Genomic DNA, 13,251 nt, shown 5'->3' on the forward strand with positions numbered 1-13,251 from the left:
CAGAACTTCGAAAATTGCCAAAGAACTCCCTCGAGATAGAGGTACTATCTCCCTGCAGCCGCATGCACCAAAAATAGCAAAGACTAGGCCTGCGTCAACCAGCTCCCAAGCCTAACGGACGTCTCTGAGTGCCATCTAAAGGTACACCTGGTCTGGGTCATCAGCTTTCCTCTCCACCAAGTCTTGAGGCTCCAGGACCCACTGGAGTGCTAGGCACCAATACCCAGTGTATCGGACCCCCTGCTGCAAAAACCTACAAAACCGAGTCCAGGAGGACTCCAAAGTTGCAGCCAGCCAGCACCCGATGAGACCCACCTCAGTAGTGGCCCAGCAGCTCCAGAATCGCCGCTCCAAGGTGTCAGTCCCTAACTACGAGGTTCAGCTTTGCACCTCTTTGCCCAGCAAGCCATCTTCACTTCATCCAGTGCACCCTCAGTGCTCCTGTGGCCCAAGAGCCCCTGCGACCTCTATTCTCCCTTTTGAGTCCTTGGACTTGCCTGCAAGTCCCCCTTTGCTTTGCTTTTAAAGGTGCCACCCTGACTTTGTAGCACACCACCTGCAAAGTCCCCTTTTTCCTTATTTCCCGAGAAATCAGGGAAGTTCCCTAGAACTTGGCCGTGGCACTTTGGACCTTGGCCCTGAACCTTTCAATTTCCAAAAGGGTAACCACACAATAATTGCACTGCATTGTTTTTTCCAATTGCCTTTTTTCCTGCCATAGAAAATGTATTGTGCGTGATTGTGCGCAAGTGTGATGATTGTATTTTACTTTGATTTATTGTATTGCGACAAAATATTTACCTTGTACCCAAAGCTCTTGGTCTAAATATTGATCTAAGAACAGTGCTATTTTTCTAATATGGTCTCAACTTCACTCCATGAGTATGTGTATCATGCATTGCCTTGGTGTGTACAACAAATGCTTAGCACTATCCTCTGATAAGCCTAACAACTCGCCCACAAGTTAGAAAAGCAGTGCTAATTGCTGGACGAATGTCACGTTGTCTCTTTTGGGGAGGTAGTCATTGAGCACTATTCAATGCCCCTTACTTCTAGGTTTCTCCTGAGGTCGATAGGCATTGCAAAAGGGCCATATATCGGCTCATCCAAATTAGATGGGCGGACATATAGGCAAAGCTTTGACTGCCCTTAATTCATTGGGCTGTCAGAGGAGTTTGACTACCGCAGAGACAGCATAGTCTACAACCATTGTCATGCCATGGTCTGCCTACTTCTAAATCGGGGAGTGGTGGACCATAATGTTGGCGGGGTAACTCTTGGTCGATGCTGCCACAAAGTTCCCTCTCCACCATCATATAAATCAGGGCCTTAGTATTTTACAGGCATTTCTTTGACATTATATTAGGGATAATGTACCCTTTGCTGTACATTATAAAGATATACCATGGTCTGCCCTCTTCTAAATCGGGGCGGGGTGGACCATAATGTTGGCAGGGGCAGACTTGGTCGATGCTGCCACAAAGTTCCTTCTCCACCATCATATAAATCAGGCCCTTAGTATTTTACAGGCATTTCTTTGACTTTATATTAGGGATAATTTACCCCCTGATGTACATTATAAAGATATTGCGAGCTACCAAAGAGTAGCATAATCATATATAGAGGAACAAGGCCAGAGGCCGAGTTCCTTTTAAAGGTTATGGAACTTTGAGGGGGTACCTAGGGGATTCTTTATCCCATATAATACATGGTCACACCATCACCTTTCCAACAAACCACTTAAAACCTTGGTGCATTTCTCTTTCATATGACAGAGCAAGCATGTTTGCAAACATGAAGAATAAAAATAAACATATCAAAACCCTGTCAGATATTTTTTGCAAAAAGTTATTAAAAACAGTTCTGTACCAGTCAGTTTTAAAAAATAGTTTTTTTTTAAACTGCAGTAGCTCAGAAGTTGTAGAAACGTGCAGAAATATTTTAGTTAGCCTCTATCTAAGGAGTTCAACAACTAAAAAACATTCTCTCTGATTGTCATTTTAAGATATTAAAATACAGCAGAAGAAAAAAAAAATGTTGCTTTAAACAGCTGCTTTAATTGTGCTCCTTAGACCTTGACCTGACCTGCCTTTCACCTCGGCTGCTGGCTCTGGCAGCAGACATTGTGATGTCAGAACTTGACTGTTAAAACCTTATAATAGTCAAGTTCTGAAATCTTTTCTTTATAATCGGCGACTTGGTGCATCACAGGTCGGCAATTTTTAAAGAAATGAGTGACTGCCATTTATACTCGGATTACAGAACCCCGTGTATTATAGAATAATATGTAGGTTTTTTTATCGACTTGAACTCCATAGTTTCTGTGGCACCATGAGCCAAACAACAATGGACTGGCATGCAGTCTAGAGCAGTTAACAGAGGTGGAGAACATTTTAACTATTCTAACCTTTTCTTCTTGTTTTTCTCTGTGAGCATTCCCATGTAGTATGGTCACCATTTTAGTTATTTTATAAGTGCAGGGGGGGTGCAGTTGTTTATTCCTTGGTCAAGTTGTGTCACCTTATGTTCTACCTGTTGGATTGTTCATTGATTTTTTTCTAGCAGTTGCGGAGAAGTTGCATTTATGTATTTAAGAATTCTACTAGCATTTGACCATCTCACTTTGGAAAAGGCAGGGGTTGACTGATGTTAGAACTTAGTTGCAGCAATGATAATTGAATTTGATTTAAAGGGTTGACTATGTTCGTGCTCTCACATGTGATTCTTTCTTGTACAGTCCCATGCCATGTAATGAGGTGCACAGGTGAGCTCCGAGACAGATCAACAGATGACTCTGTGTTCACACCATTGATTGTTTATTTGATTATAACATAATGTAAATTCTTGACTATATGTTGTGGTGTTCTAAGAGAAGGATTGCTGCAGTCTCAACAGTACCCTCCATAATGAACCACAGCATGACCAAAAATAATCCAGGAGCACTTTCTCAAAGCTCAGAAGGACTGCAAGTTCTGGTAACATAATCCATTACCAGTACCAAATCCCTCCCCAAGTAAAACCCGCAGGGGCAGCAGAGGCAGCAAAATTCTTCCTCTACTCCTACTACGGCAATGCATAAAGAAGCCTGGGATCATCTAGGATGAAATCCAATATTAGACTGCAAGACAATACACAGAAGCTGGAAGAGAAAACCAGTACAAAGATTAGCTATGAGAAATCTCTGAATCTATAAAGATATCATTGGATGGGCAATGAGAGAATGGAGATGGTACGTTTTCTAGAGCTTTCGTGACAACAGGATTCAATATTCGCTCCCTCCCGGTACAAAACATTCAGTTACTGTGCCAACCGGAACAATTAAATCAGTTGGATTGCAGTCAATACACAACCCACTGAGTAATGTTTGTATAAGATTTGTTTCTGGTAATGCTCAATCCCATGAGACAAGACGGGGACAATCATTGGCACCCAAATCCTCTTTCAGAAGTAAATCTGGGGAGAGGAGTTGGCCTAACGGCTAGGGCGCTCGACTTCGGACCTGGGGAACTGGGTTCGAGTCTCGGTAATGATGGTGATCTCCCCGTGCCTAACAAAAAAAATGAATGTGTGTCCTCCTGTAACGTAACTGGTGCTATGTAAAGCGCTCTGATACCTGATTGGATTCGGGTCAAGTTCGTGCTATATAAAACTCTGCAAAAAAAAAGTCACACTCTCAAAGAACACTAGAAAGAGAATATTCATATTAAAATGTTTATTTTAAAAGCCTTATCTAGTGCATATGGTATGAATTGTAGCCACAAAGAACAAAAACAATAAAGCAGTAAAGAAATGACTCAGTACTGTGAACATCAATGACAATTCTGGCATTGTTATTGTACCTCTAGATTAAACTCCCTTGTTTGCTACTTCTATCTATAGCAGATTAATAAATAACAGGCCTACCTTGAGTTACAAAGATGGTGATCACTCACATACCTATTAAGAAAAACTGGACTATTGTTCTGTCTAAATAAAAATCCGGCTATTTCCCTCACAGAGGAGCTTTGTGTATCAAAGAACTAACACAGCCACTCAGGCACCTAGTAAATTTGCTTAGAGATTTGTATTGCTTGTTGTTTTGACTTTATTACAGTTTTGGTACTGTAGACATACTTTATCCAATGCCTTAAGTCACTCCAGTTTGCTTTGTGGCGTACATACCAAGGGGTTCAGCTCAGGATAATGTAGTTACTTTAAGAGTTCAAATTGGTATTTATTTATCCGTTTATTTACCCATTATTCATTTATCTACTGAACTTAATTATTTAGCTATTTTATACCCTTCATGAACTTCCATCGCTCATATCATTCTTCATAGTATATACACAACATAATTTACTATTCCTAAATTATATTTACCTATCCCATTTTTTACTTTGTCTAACTTTTTCCCATGAGTATATCTAGCCAGAGTTAGATTTCCTAACATACAATGTCCACTATTCTCCTTTTCTCTTCTTAACACTTTGTCTTTTGTTTCATTTCTCCTATTTCCTCCCCTCTCATTTCTTATAAGCAAGTTTTTTCTTCTCTATATTATACTATATATGTTAAATGACTAGATTTTTATGGATCTACTATGATGTATTATACTTTTATGAATGTATATACCTTTAATCTCTCAATAATGAATTACGACACAAAAATAATACAAGGCCAAAAAAAAGAGTTCAAATTGTCAAGAGTTGGGATTATTCTTTAAGGTGAGAAGTCAACTCCCCAATTAATAATGCAATGACTTACAACCTCTTACTATGCCTAAAGTTACCAATATTCATGCCAAAGAAAATCTGTTGCCAACAGAAAATGTCCTGTAATCCTGTGCTGTCAAACATCATCTGCTAAAATGGTACCCCGCATATATGTGGTTGGGCATACCACACAGGACAGGTAATCTACAATAAAGTCAAAGGACTGAGATGAGTAAACATGGGGAGAATTATGATTGAGGATAGCTGCAGTATTTGGGGCCAGGGTTGAACAGCACCCAGAGAACCCTAGCAAGCCTATATAGTTTTGTATATTCGAGATCTAAGGAAATTGTGCATTTTATGGCTCGTGTGGATTCCACTACTATTTCTGATCCAGAGTACCCTGTGTTAGACGGACCGGGAGGGTCGGCCGAGGTCAGGGGGAGAGGTCTCCGGGGAGAGCCGTCTCCAGCGATCGTACAGACAAGTGACTTCCCCCCCCACAGACAGATACCACACAAGGATAAGATTTAGTGTTCTTTATATGCACTTCTTAAGGTACGATGAAATAGTACAAGGAGGTCTGGACTCAGGGGTCCCCTCGATTTAGGTCTCTTAGGATAGGGAAGGGGAAGCGGGACAGTCTGTTTACCAGTCAGGTAGTTCGGATGAGATGATGGTTAGCCCACAATCCTCGAGCTTGGTGGTGTAGCTGGTACGGGCCGCGGCAGCGCCAGCAGGTCCCGGTAGAGGTGGTCGATACACGGTCCGCGGCAGCGCCAGCAGGTCCCAGCGAAGATGGTCGAGGTACGGTCCGCGGCAGCGCCAGCAGGTCCCGGTGAAGATGGTCGTTACAACGGGCCGCGGCAGCGCCAGCAGGTCCCGACGAGGATGGATGTTGCAGAAGGCCGCGGCAGCGCCAGCAGGCAGGACGATAGTTCGCAAGATAGGGCTACGGCAGCGCCAGTAGTCCGTCAAGGCTGAGTTCTCTCGGTGTCTCTCGACTCCAGGATACAACTACCATCCTGCTCCGGAGCTGCTCCAGTTATAGGGCAGGCGCCCTTTGATGTCCGGGTCCTCGCACTTGGAGGTCGGAGGGTCCGGGATGAAGGTGTCCAGACACCCAGCAGGGGGTGGAGCCAGCGCCTGGGGGAGCTGGAGGCGATCGGCACCTGGCGGGGGAAGAGCTCTTGACGCTTCGTTCTCCCATTGACCTGCCAAGTGGTCCGCTCACCTCCTGGGTGGATGGTGGTGCCGGGATGTCGGGGCCGGCCAGGCCCAGGGTTAGGGTCGGGGGGAGGCCACGCGGCCTCGTGGTGCAGGGCCCAAGATGGCGGCTTGACCCGGCCGGGGAAGCCGGTGGGGCTGGGCCCCGTGATGCATGGAGGTCCGAGGGCAGAAGTTCCGTCGGGAGACGGGGTGCAGGTGCTTTTCGTGGGTCACGCCTGGCGGGCCGGAGCTTGGGCCCTATCGTGCGGGGAGGGAGCAAGCCCTTCGTGTGGCCTGTCCAACATGCGTCCCCCCCAGCTGAAGGCGGGGAGAGTCACCCATCTTCTTGGGGACTCTCCTCGTCGAGGCGGAAAAATCGTGACAGGCCATCCGCGTTGGCGTGATCTTGGCCCGGTCGGTGCTCCACGGTGAAGTCCATTCCCTGCAGGGAAATGGACCAGCGCAATAGTTTTGAGTTCTCCCCCCGCATCTGCATCAGCCACTGCAGGGGTCGATGGTCGGTTTGTACCCGGAAGTGGGTACCGAAGAGGTAAGGCCGGAGCTTTTTGAGGGCCCATACCACTGCGAAGGCCTCCCTCTCGATGGTGCTCCAGCGTTGTTCTCGGGCCAGGAGACGCCGACTGATGAAGGCCACCGGCTGGTCATGACCCTCGGGGTTTAATTGAGAAAGAACGGCCCCGATGCCGTGGTCGGAGGCGTCTGTCTGTACCACGAACTCCCGACTGTAATCGGGGGCCTGGAGCACAGGGGCGGTGCACAGGGCGGCCTTCAGCCTCTCGAAGGCCGCTTGACAATCGGGGGTCCAGTTAATCCGCCTTGGTTGGTTCTTGGACGTGAGACCCGTGAGGGGCCCCACGATGCTGCCGTAGTCCTTCACGAACCGCCGGTAGTAGCCGGTGAGCCCCAAGAAGGCTCGGACCTCGGTCTGGGTGACGGGGGGCTGCCAGGACTGGATGGCAGCAATCTTAAGTTGCAGCGGGGCCACCAGCCCGCTTCCCACTTGGTGCCCAAGGTAGGTCACGGACCCTTGGCCAATTTGGCATTTGCCGGCCTTGATTGTGAGGCCGGCCCGCTGGAGGGCCTGTAGGACCTCTTGGAGGTGGAGGAGGTGGTCGGGCCAGTGGCGGCTGTATACGGCGATATCGTCCAGGTAGGCAGCGCTGAACTCTTCGAGCCCCGCCAAGACCTGGTTCACAAGGCGTTGAAACGTGGCGGGGGCATTCTTCATGTCGAAGGGCATGACCTTGAATTGGTAGTGGCCATTGGGGGTAGAGAAGGCTGACCGTTCCTGGGCCCGGGGTGTGAGACCGATCTGCCAGTAGCCCGCTGTTAGGTCGAAGATACTGAGGTAGCGGGCGGCCCCCAGCCGGTCGATCAGTTCGTCCGCTCGGGGGATCGGATGAGCGTCGGTCCGGGTGACAGCGTTCAAGCCCCGGTAGTCGACGCAGAATCTCAGTTCAGGTGTGGTGCCGGGGGCAGCGGCTTTGGGAACCAATACAACCGGGCTGGCCCAGGGACTGTCCGAGGGCTCGATGACCCCGATCGTGAGCATTTTGGCCACTTCCTCCTGTATGCAGGCCCGTACCCGATCTGGTACGCGGTAGGCCCGGTGTCGAATAGGGGGACTGTCCCCGGTGTCCACGTCGTGCGAACACCACGGGGTGACCCCGGGGGTAAGGGAGAACAGTGCAGCGAACCGCAGCAGGAGGTTTCGGCAGCCCTGGCGTTGCTCCGAGGTGAGGGCGTCAGAGAGTCGGACCCCGTCCACGGAGCCGTCATTCTCCTGAGTCTTCAGGAGATCCGGGAGGGGTTCGGAGTCTTCCTCTGCCCCACTGTCCGTAGCCATCAGGAGGCTGAGTTCTGAGCGCACAAAGTGTGGTTTGAGTCGGTTGGTGTGGAGGACCCGAAGGGGGTTTCGGGAGGTCCCCATGTCGATGAGGTAAGTGACGGGGCTTTTGCGCTCGACCACTTTGAAGGGCCCCGTCCACTTATCTTGCAAGGCACATGGTTCGGTGGGGGACATCACCCACACTTGTTGACCAGGCTCGAACTCAACGGAGGAGGCATTGTGATCATACCATCTCTTCATGTCCTCCTGGCTGGCCTCGAGGTTCGCCTTGGCCATCTCTCTGAAGCGCCGGGTCTGATTGCGTAGGGCCAGGAGGTATTTGAAGACGTCTGGAGGAGTCTTTAGGGGGGCCATCTCCCAACCTTCCTTGACTAGGCTGAGGGGCCCTCGCACAGGGTGCCCGTACAGGAGTTCGAAAGGGCTAAAGCCGAGGGACTTCTGGGGGACTTCTCGGTAGGCGAAGAGGAGGCACGGGAGTAGTACATCCCACTGGCGACGGAGGAGCTCTTCCAATCCCCCAATCATCCCCTTGAGAGTGCGGTTAAAACGCTCCACTAGTCCGTTCCCTTGGGGGTGATAGGGGGTCGTGAATCTGTAGGTGACCCCGCATTGTTGCCAGAGGGACTTCATGTATTTGGAGATAAAGTTCGTGCCTCGGTCGCTGACGACTTCTCGGGGGAAGCCCACCCGGGAGAAGATCCCCATTAGGGCCCGGCCAACCACCGGAGCTGTCACGGTCCGTAGGGGCACCGCCTCGGGGTAGCGGGTGGCATGGTCCACTAGTACCAGGATGAACCTGTGTCCTTGTGCCGTGCGGGGGTCCAGAGGCCCCACAATGTCTATTCCTACCCTTTCGAATGGGGTGGTGACCACAGGGAAGGGTTGCAGAGGGGCTTTCAGCTTCCGACCACTCTTCCCGCTGGCTTGGCATGTGGGGCAGGACCGGCAGTGGTTCAGGACGTCGTTCCTCATTTTTGGCCAGAAAAAGTGGGTCACTAGGCGACTGTAAGTTTTGTCCTGGCCCAGGTGTCCAGCCAGGGGGACATCGTGGGCCAGGTTGAGTAGGAAGTCTCTGAAGCGGAGAGGTACCACCAGCACTCGACCGGCCCCTAGCTCTGCGATTCTTTGTTCGCTGTATAGCAGGTCGTTATCCCAGTAGACCCAGTGAGATCCGGTGGGGTCCCCTGCGTTCTGGGCGCTGGCTTGTTGGCGGAGTCCCTCGAGGGAGGGGCAGGTCTTTTGTTCCTGGCGGAACTGTTCTTGGGTGGGCCCCCCTTCTTGACGCCACTGAGCCAGGCCGGGAAAGTCCTGGGGTTGTGCGTCCCCTTCGGTCGTTGGCTCTGGGGGGCTGACCTCGTCGTTGTCTTCTACTGGGGCGACCGGGGGCGGAGGTGCTGGCCATTCCGGTTCTTCTGATCGGGGAACGGCATGGGCGGCCATGGACCGGGTGGTTATGCAGGCCCAGTCCGGGAGGCCCAGCATCCCCAGGTGCTCTCTTCTCTCGACGGTGGCCCACGGGGAACTTTCGAGGTCATTCCCCAGGAGGCAGTCCACGGGGGCATCGTCCCGGACCGTCACCTTCAACAGGCCGGAGACCCCTCCCCATTCGAATGGGACGCAGGCCATTTGACACATACTTTCAGAATTGTCGGCTGAGCGGACGGGGCAGAGAATGTTCGGCAGGATCTGCTCGGGCTTCACCAGGTGACAGCGGACGGCCGTCACACTGGCGCCTGTGTCACGCAAGGCCTCGGCCCGATGTCCATTAATGGTCACCCACTGACCGTATTTCCTGGTGTTAGCGGGTAGGGGAGCCCGCGGGACCATGTCTCTTCCCCCTAGGCACGCCAGGACCATGGCGGCCGGTTCCCACTCTTGCTGGGCCGGCTCATACTCTTCCTGTTCCTCTGATAGTCGCTCTTCCCCCAGGGCGGCGGCAGCTACCTGGCGGGGCTTGGGTGTTTGGTTCTGCGGGCAGCTCGGGTCATTGGCGTAGTGGCCGACTCGCTGGCATCGGTGGCACGTGACGTTGGCTCGGAACCCAGGACGCATCGGGGGGTTGCCCCGGCTGGCCGGAGGCGGGGTGCTGGCCACGGGGGTTGCCGGCAAGGTTTCTCTCTCTCGCCCCTGGCCTCCTCCTCCTCGAGGACGGTGCTGGCCTTGGTTGCTTCGGTTCTGCTCGTGTGGCCCTCTCCGGCCCACTCGGGTGCTTTTCCATCGGTCAGCTTCAGCGGCGAGCTGCCGGGGGTCAGTCAGCTTGCTGTCGAGGAGGTGCTGCCTGAGCTCGACGAAACAGTTGTTCGACAGGTGCTCCCATACCATAAGGTTAAAGAGTTGCTCGTAGGTCGTGACATGGCTCCCCTTGATCCAACCCTCGAAGGCACGGCTGAAATAGTTAACGTACTCCACCCAAGTTGTACCCGGGATCCGGGTGCAATCTCTGAACCTCTGGCGGTACATCTCGGGTGTGAGGCCGTAGCGGGTGAGGAGGGCAGCCTTCATGTGGTCGTAGGACGACATTTGGTGATCTGGGAGCTGTAGCAGGGCATCGCGACCTTCGTTGACGAACCTCCCCCATAGTCCGGCTCCCCAATCACTCCGGTCGATCCGGTGGGAGGTCATGGCGATCTCGTAGGCTTTGAACCACTGTTGTATGTCGTCTTCTCGGACATACTCGCGGACAACATCCTTGGGGATGTGTACTTTTTTCTCGGTTGGCCCCGGGGTGTGCGGTCTCTCAGGCACCCCCGATTCTTTATTCTGTTTCCGAAGTTCTATTTCCGCCAGTTTGCGCTCGTGTTCGAGTGTTATTCTTTTTTCCTCAAGCTCTCTCTGTCTCTGCTTTTCTTCACGCTCCTCTCGGAGCCGCAGATGCTCTAGATTTAGTTTCTGCTCGGCTAACTTGAGTTCTCCGTCCATCTTGAGCCGTGCCATTTCCAACTCGTGTAATCTGGTTTTTTCCCTTTCCTGGATCTCCTCCTGCGAGAGGCCCGTTCCCCGCTCCCCGGGAGCCGTGGCGTTCCCCTCTGGTGCGACACTGTTTCGGTCGGAGGGCCCGGCGATCCCAGTTTCTGTCCACGACTCAAGGGCGTGCTTCAAATCATCTTTGGTACTCAGGCCGGTGGTAGCAATGCCTAGTTCCATGCAGAATTGTTTCAGTTCGCGGTGGCTGTATTCTTCTAACTTATCCATTTGGAATTTTTCAGTGGAACCGCTATCTTTGGCCGACATCGTGGTTTTGTCGTGGGGTAAGCTACTCTCTGTACGATTACGCGTTGATTCGGATCGCGCCGCTGGCCACCAATGTTAGACGGACCGGGAGGGTCGGCCGAGGTCAGGGGGAGAGGTCTCCGGGGAGAGCCGTCTCCAGCGATCGTACAGACAAGTGACTTCCCCCCCCACAGACAGATACCACACAAGGATAAGATTTAGTGTTCTTTATATGCACTTCTTAAGGTACGATGAAATAGTACAAGGAGGTCTGGACTCAGGGGTCCCCTCGATTTAGGTCTCTTAGGATAGGGAAGGGGAAGCGGGACAGTCTGTTTACCAGTCAGGTAGTTCGGATGAGATGACGGTTAGCCCACAATCCTCGAGCTTGGTGGTGTAGCTGGTACGGGCCGCGGCAGCGCCAGCAGGTCCCGGTAGAGGTGGTCGATACACGGTCCGCGGCAGCGCCAGCAGGTCCCAGCGAAGATGGTCGAGGTACGGTCCGCGGCAGCGCCAGCAGGTCCCGGTGAAGATGGTCGTTACAACGGGCCGCGGCAGCGCCAGCAGGTCCCGACGAGGATGGATGTTGCAGAAGGCCGCGGCAGCGCCAGCAGGCAGGACGATAGTTCGCAAGATAGGGCTACGGCAGCGCCAGTAGTCCGTCAAGGCTGAGTTCTCTCGGTGTCTCTCGACTCCAGGATACAACTACCATCCTGCTCCGGAGCTGCTCCAGTTATAGGGCAGGCGCCCTTTGATGTCCGGGTCCTCGCACTTGGAGGTCGGAGGGTCCGGGATGAAGGTGTCCAGACACCCAGCAGGGGGTGGAGCCAGCGCCTGGGGGAGCTGGAGGCGATCGGCACCTGGCGGGGGAAGAGCTCTTGACGCTTCGTTCTCCCATTGACCTGCCAAGTGGTCCGCTCACCTCCTGGGTGGATGGTGGTGCCGGGTAGTCGGGGCCGGCCAGGCCCAGGGTTAGGGTCGGGGGGAGGCCACGCGGCCTCGTGGTGCAGGGCCCAAGATGGCGGCTTGACCCGGCCGGGGAAGCCGGTGGGGCTGGGCCCCGTGATGCATGGAGGTCCGAGGGCAGAAGTTCCGTCGGGAGACGGGGTGCAGGTGCTTTTCGTGGGTCACGCCTGGCGGGCCGGAGCTTGGGCCCTATCGTGCGGGGAGGGAGCAAGCCCTTCGTGTGGCCTGTCCAACACCCTGCAAATGACTTTTGAAGGGCACTCTAAAATGCACTGCGCACCAGAAATAATCTCTGACATTTAAGAAAAGAGATACTAGGCCAGTACTCAAAGAAATCTATCAAACCAACTGAAGACATGTAGAGTCTAGGGTTCCCTGTGTGCACTCCCCGGGACTGAATACAGCAGTATACGTGAAGGAAAGCGGGAGTAAATTTGATAATTTAAGTCATATTTTCCTAGTTTCTATGTCTTCCCCCATAGAAACTGAAATTTGTTTTTTAGACTTAGTTTTGATGTTTCTCAAGTATTTTCTCGATCTGCCTCCTACTGGATTGAAAAAGGTAGTGTTGTTCTGATTCGTAAGGTGCTGTCTGATGCCAGAATGAGACAACCCCATTCACTGAAAAGTGTCTTAAGCTTGGCAGATGGACTGTTGGGGCCTGTGTGACAGGGAATCAATTGCATAATGCAGGGGACAATGCTACCCCATCAAATACATTATTTTTGTGTCTTAAGTGGACTTTTGGTGGATGAGCACAGTGGGGGTAAACCCATCAAATCAGTTAACAAGGGACAGGTAATCCAATACTGCTGGGTTCTGTCAGCTGCCCGGAAAGGACACCAGAGGACTGTTAACCTTTCTGCCCCCCTGATGTATTCAATTTGAGTAACCCTTCTAAATGTAGTCCACTGAGGTTGCAGAAAGACTGTGCCCTCAGTGATGGGAGAGCCATCGACCATACCAGGACCAGCTTCTCATCAAACCAATCATTCCCTGTTGTCTAGTGGACACTTCTGGGATGGGCAGACTCAGGGCAAACTCCTCCATATGTACCCCCAGGAAGACAGAAAAACAGAGGGCCACAGCTGTCTAGTGAGCATTAGCATATGCTGGGGAGGTCATCAAATAACTGCCTCCTTTTGATAGAGTTTCATGAAACTTGATATATTAGAAGTAACCTAAATATGTAACGGGTCTACTAAATTTAATACATTTTTGTAATGTGGCACCAAACATATTGGCAAATCCAATATTTTTGTTATTTTCCCCTTTAACTCTGTCCCTTGTCAGATCTACCACACA

This window comes from Triturus cristatus, chromosome 5_2 (genome assembly GCF_964204655.1).
Source record: "Triturus cristatus chromosome 5_2, aTriCri1.1, whole genome shotgun sequence".
Classification (NCBI taxonomy): Eukaryota; Metazoa; Chordata; class Amphibia; order Caudata; family Salamandridae; genus Triturus; species Triturus cristatus.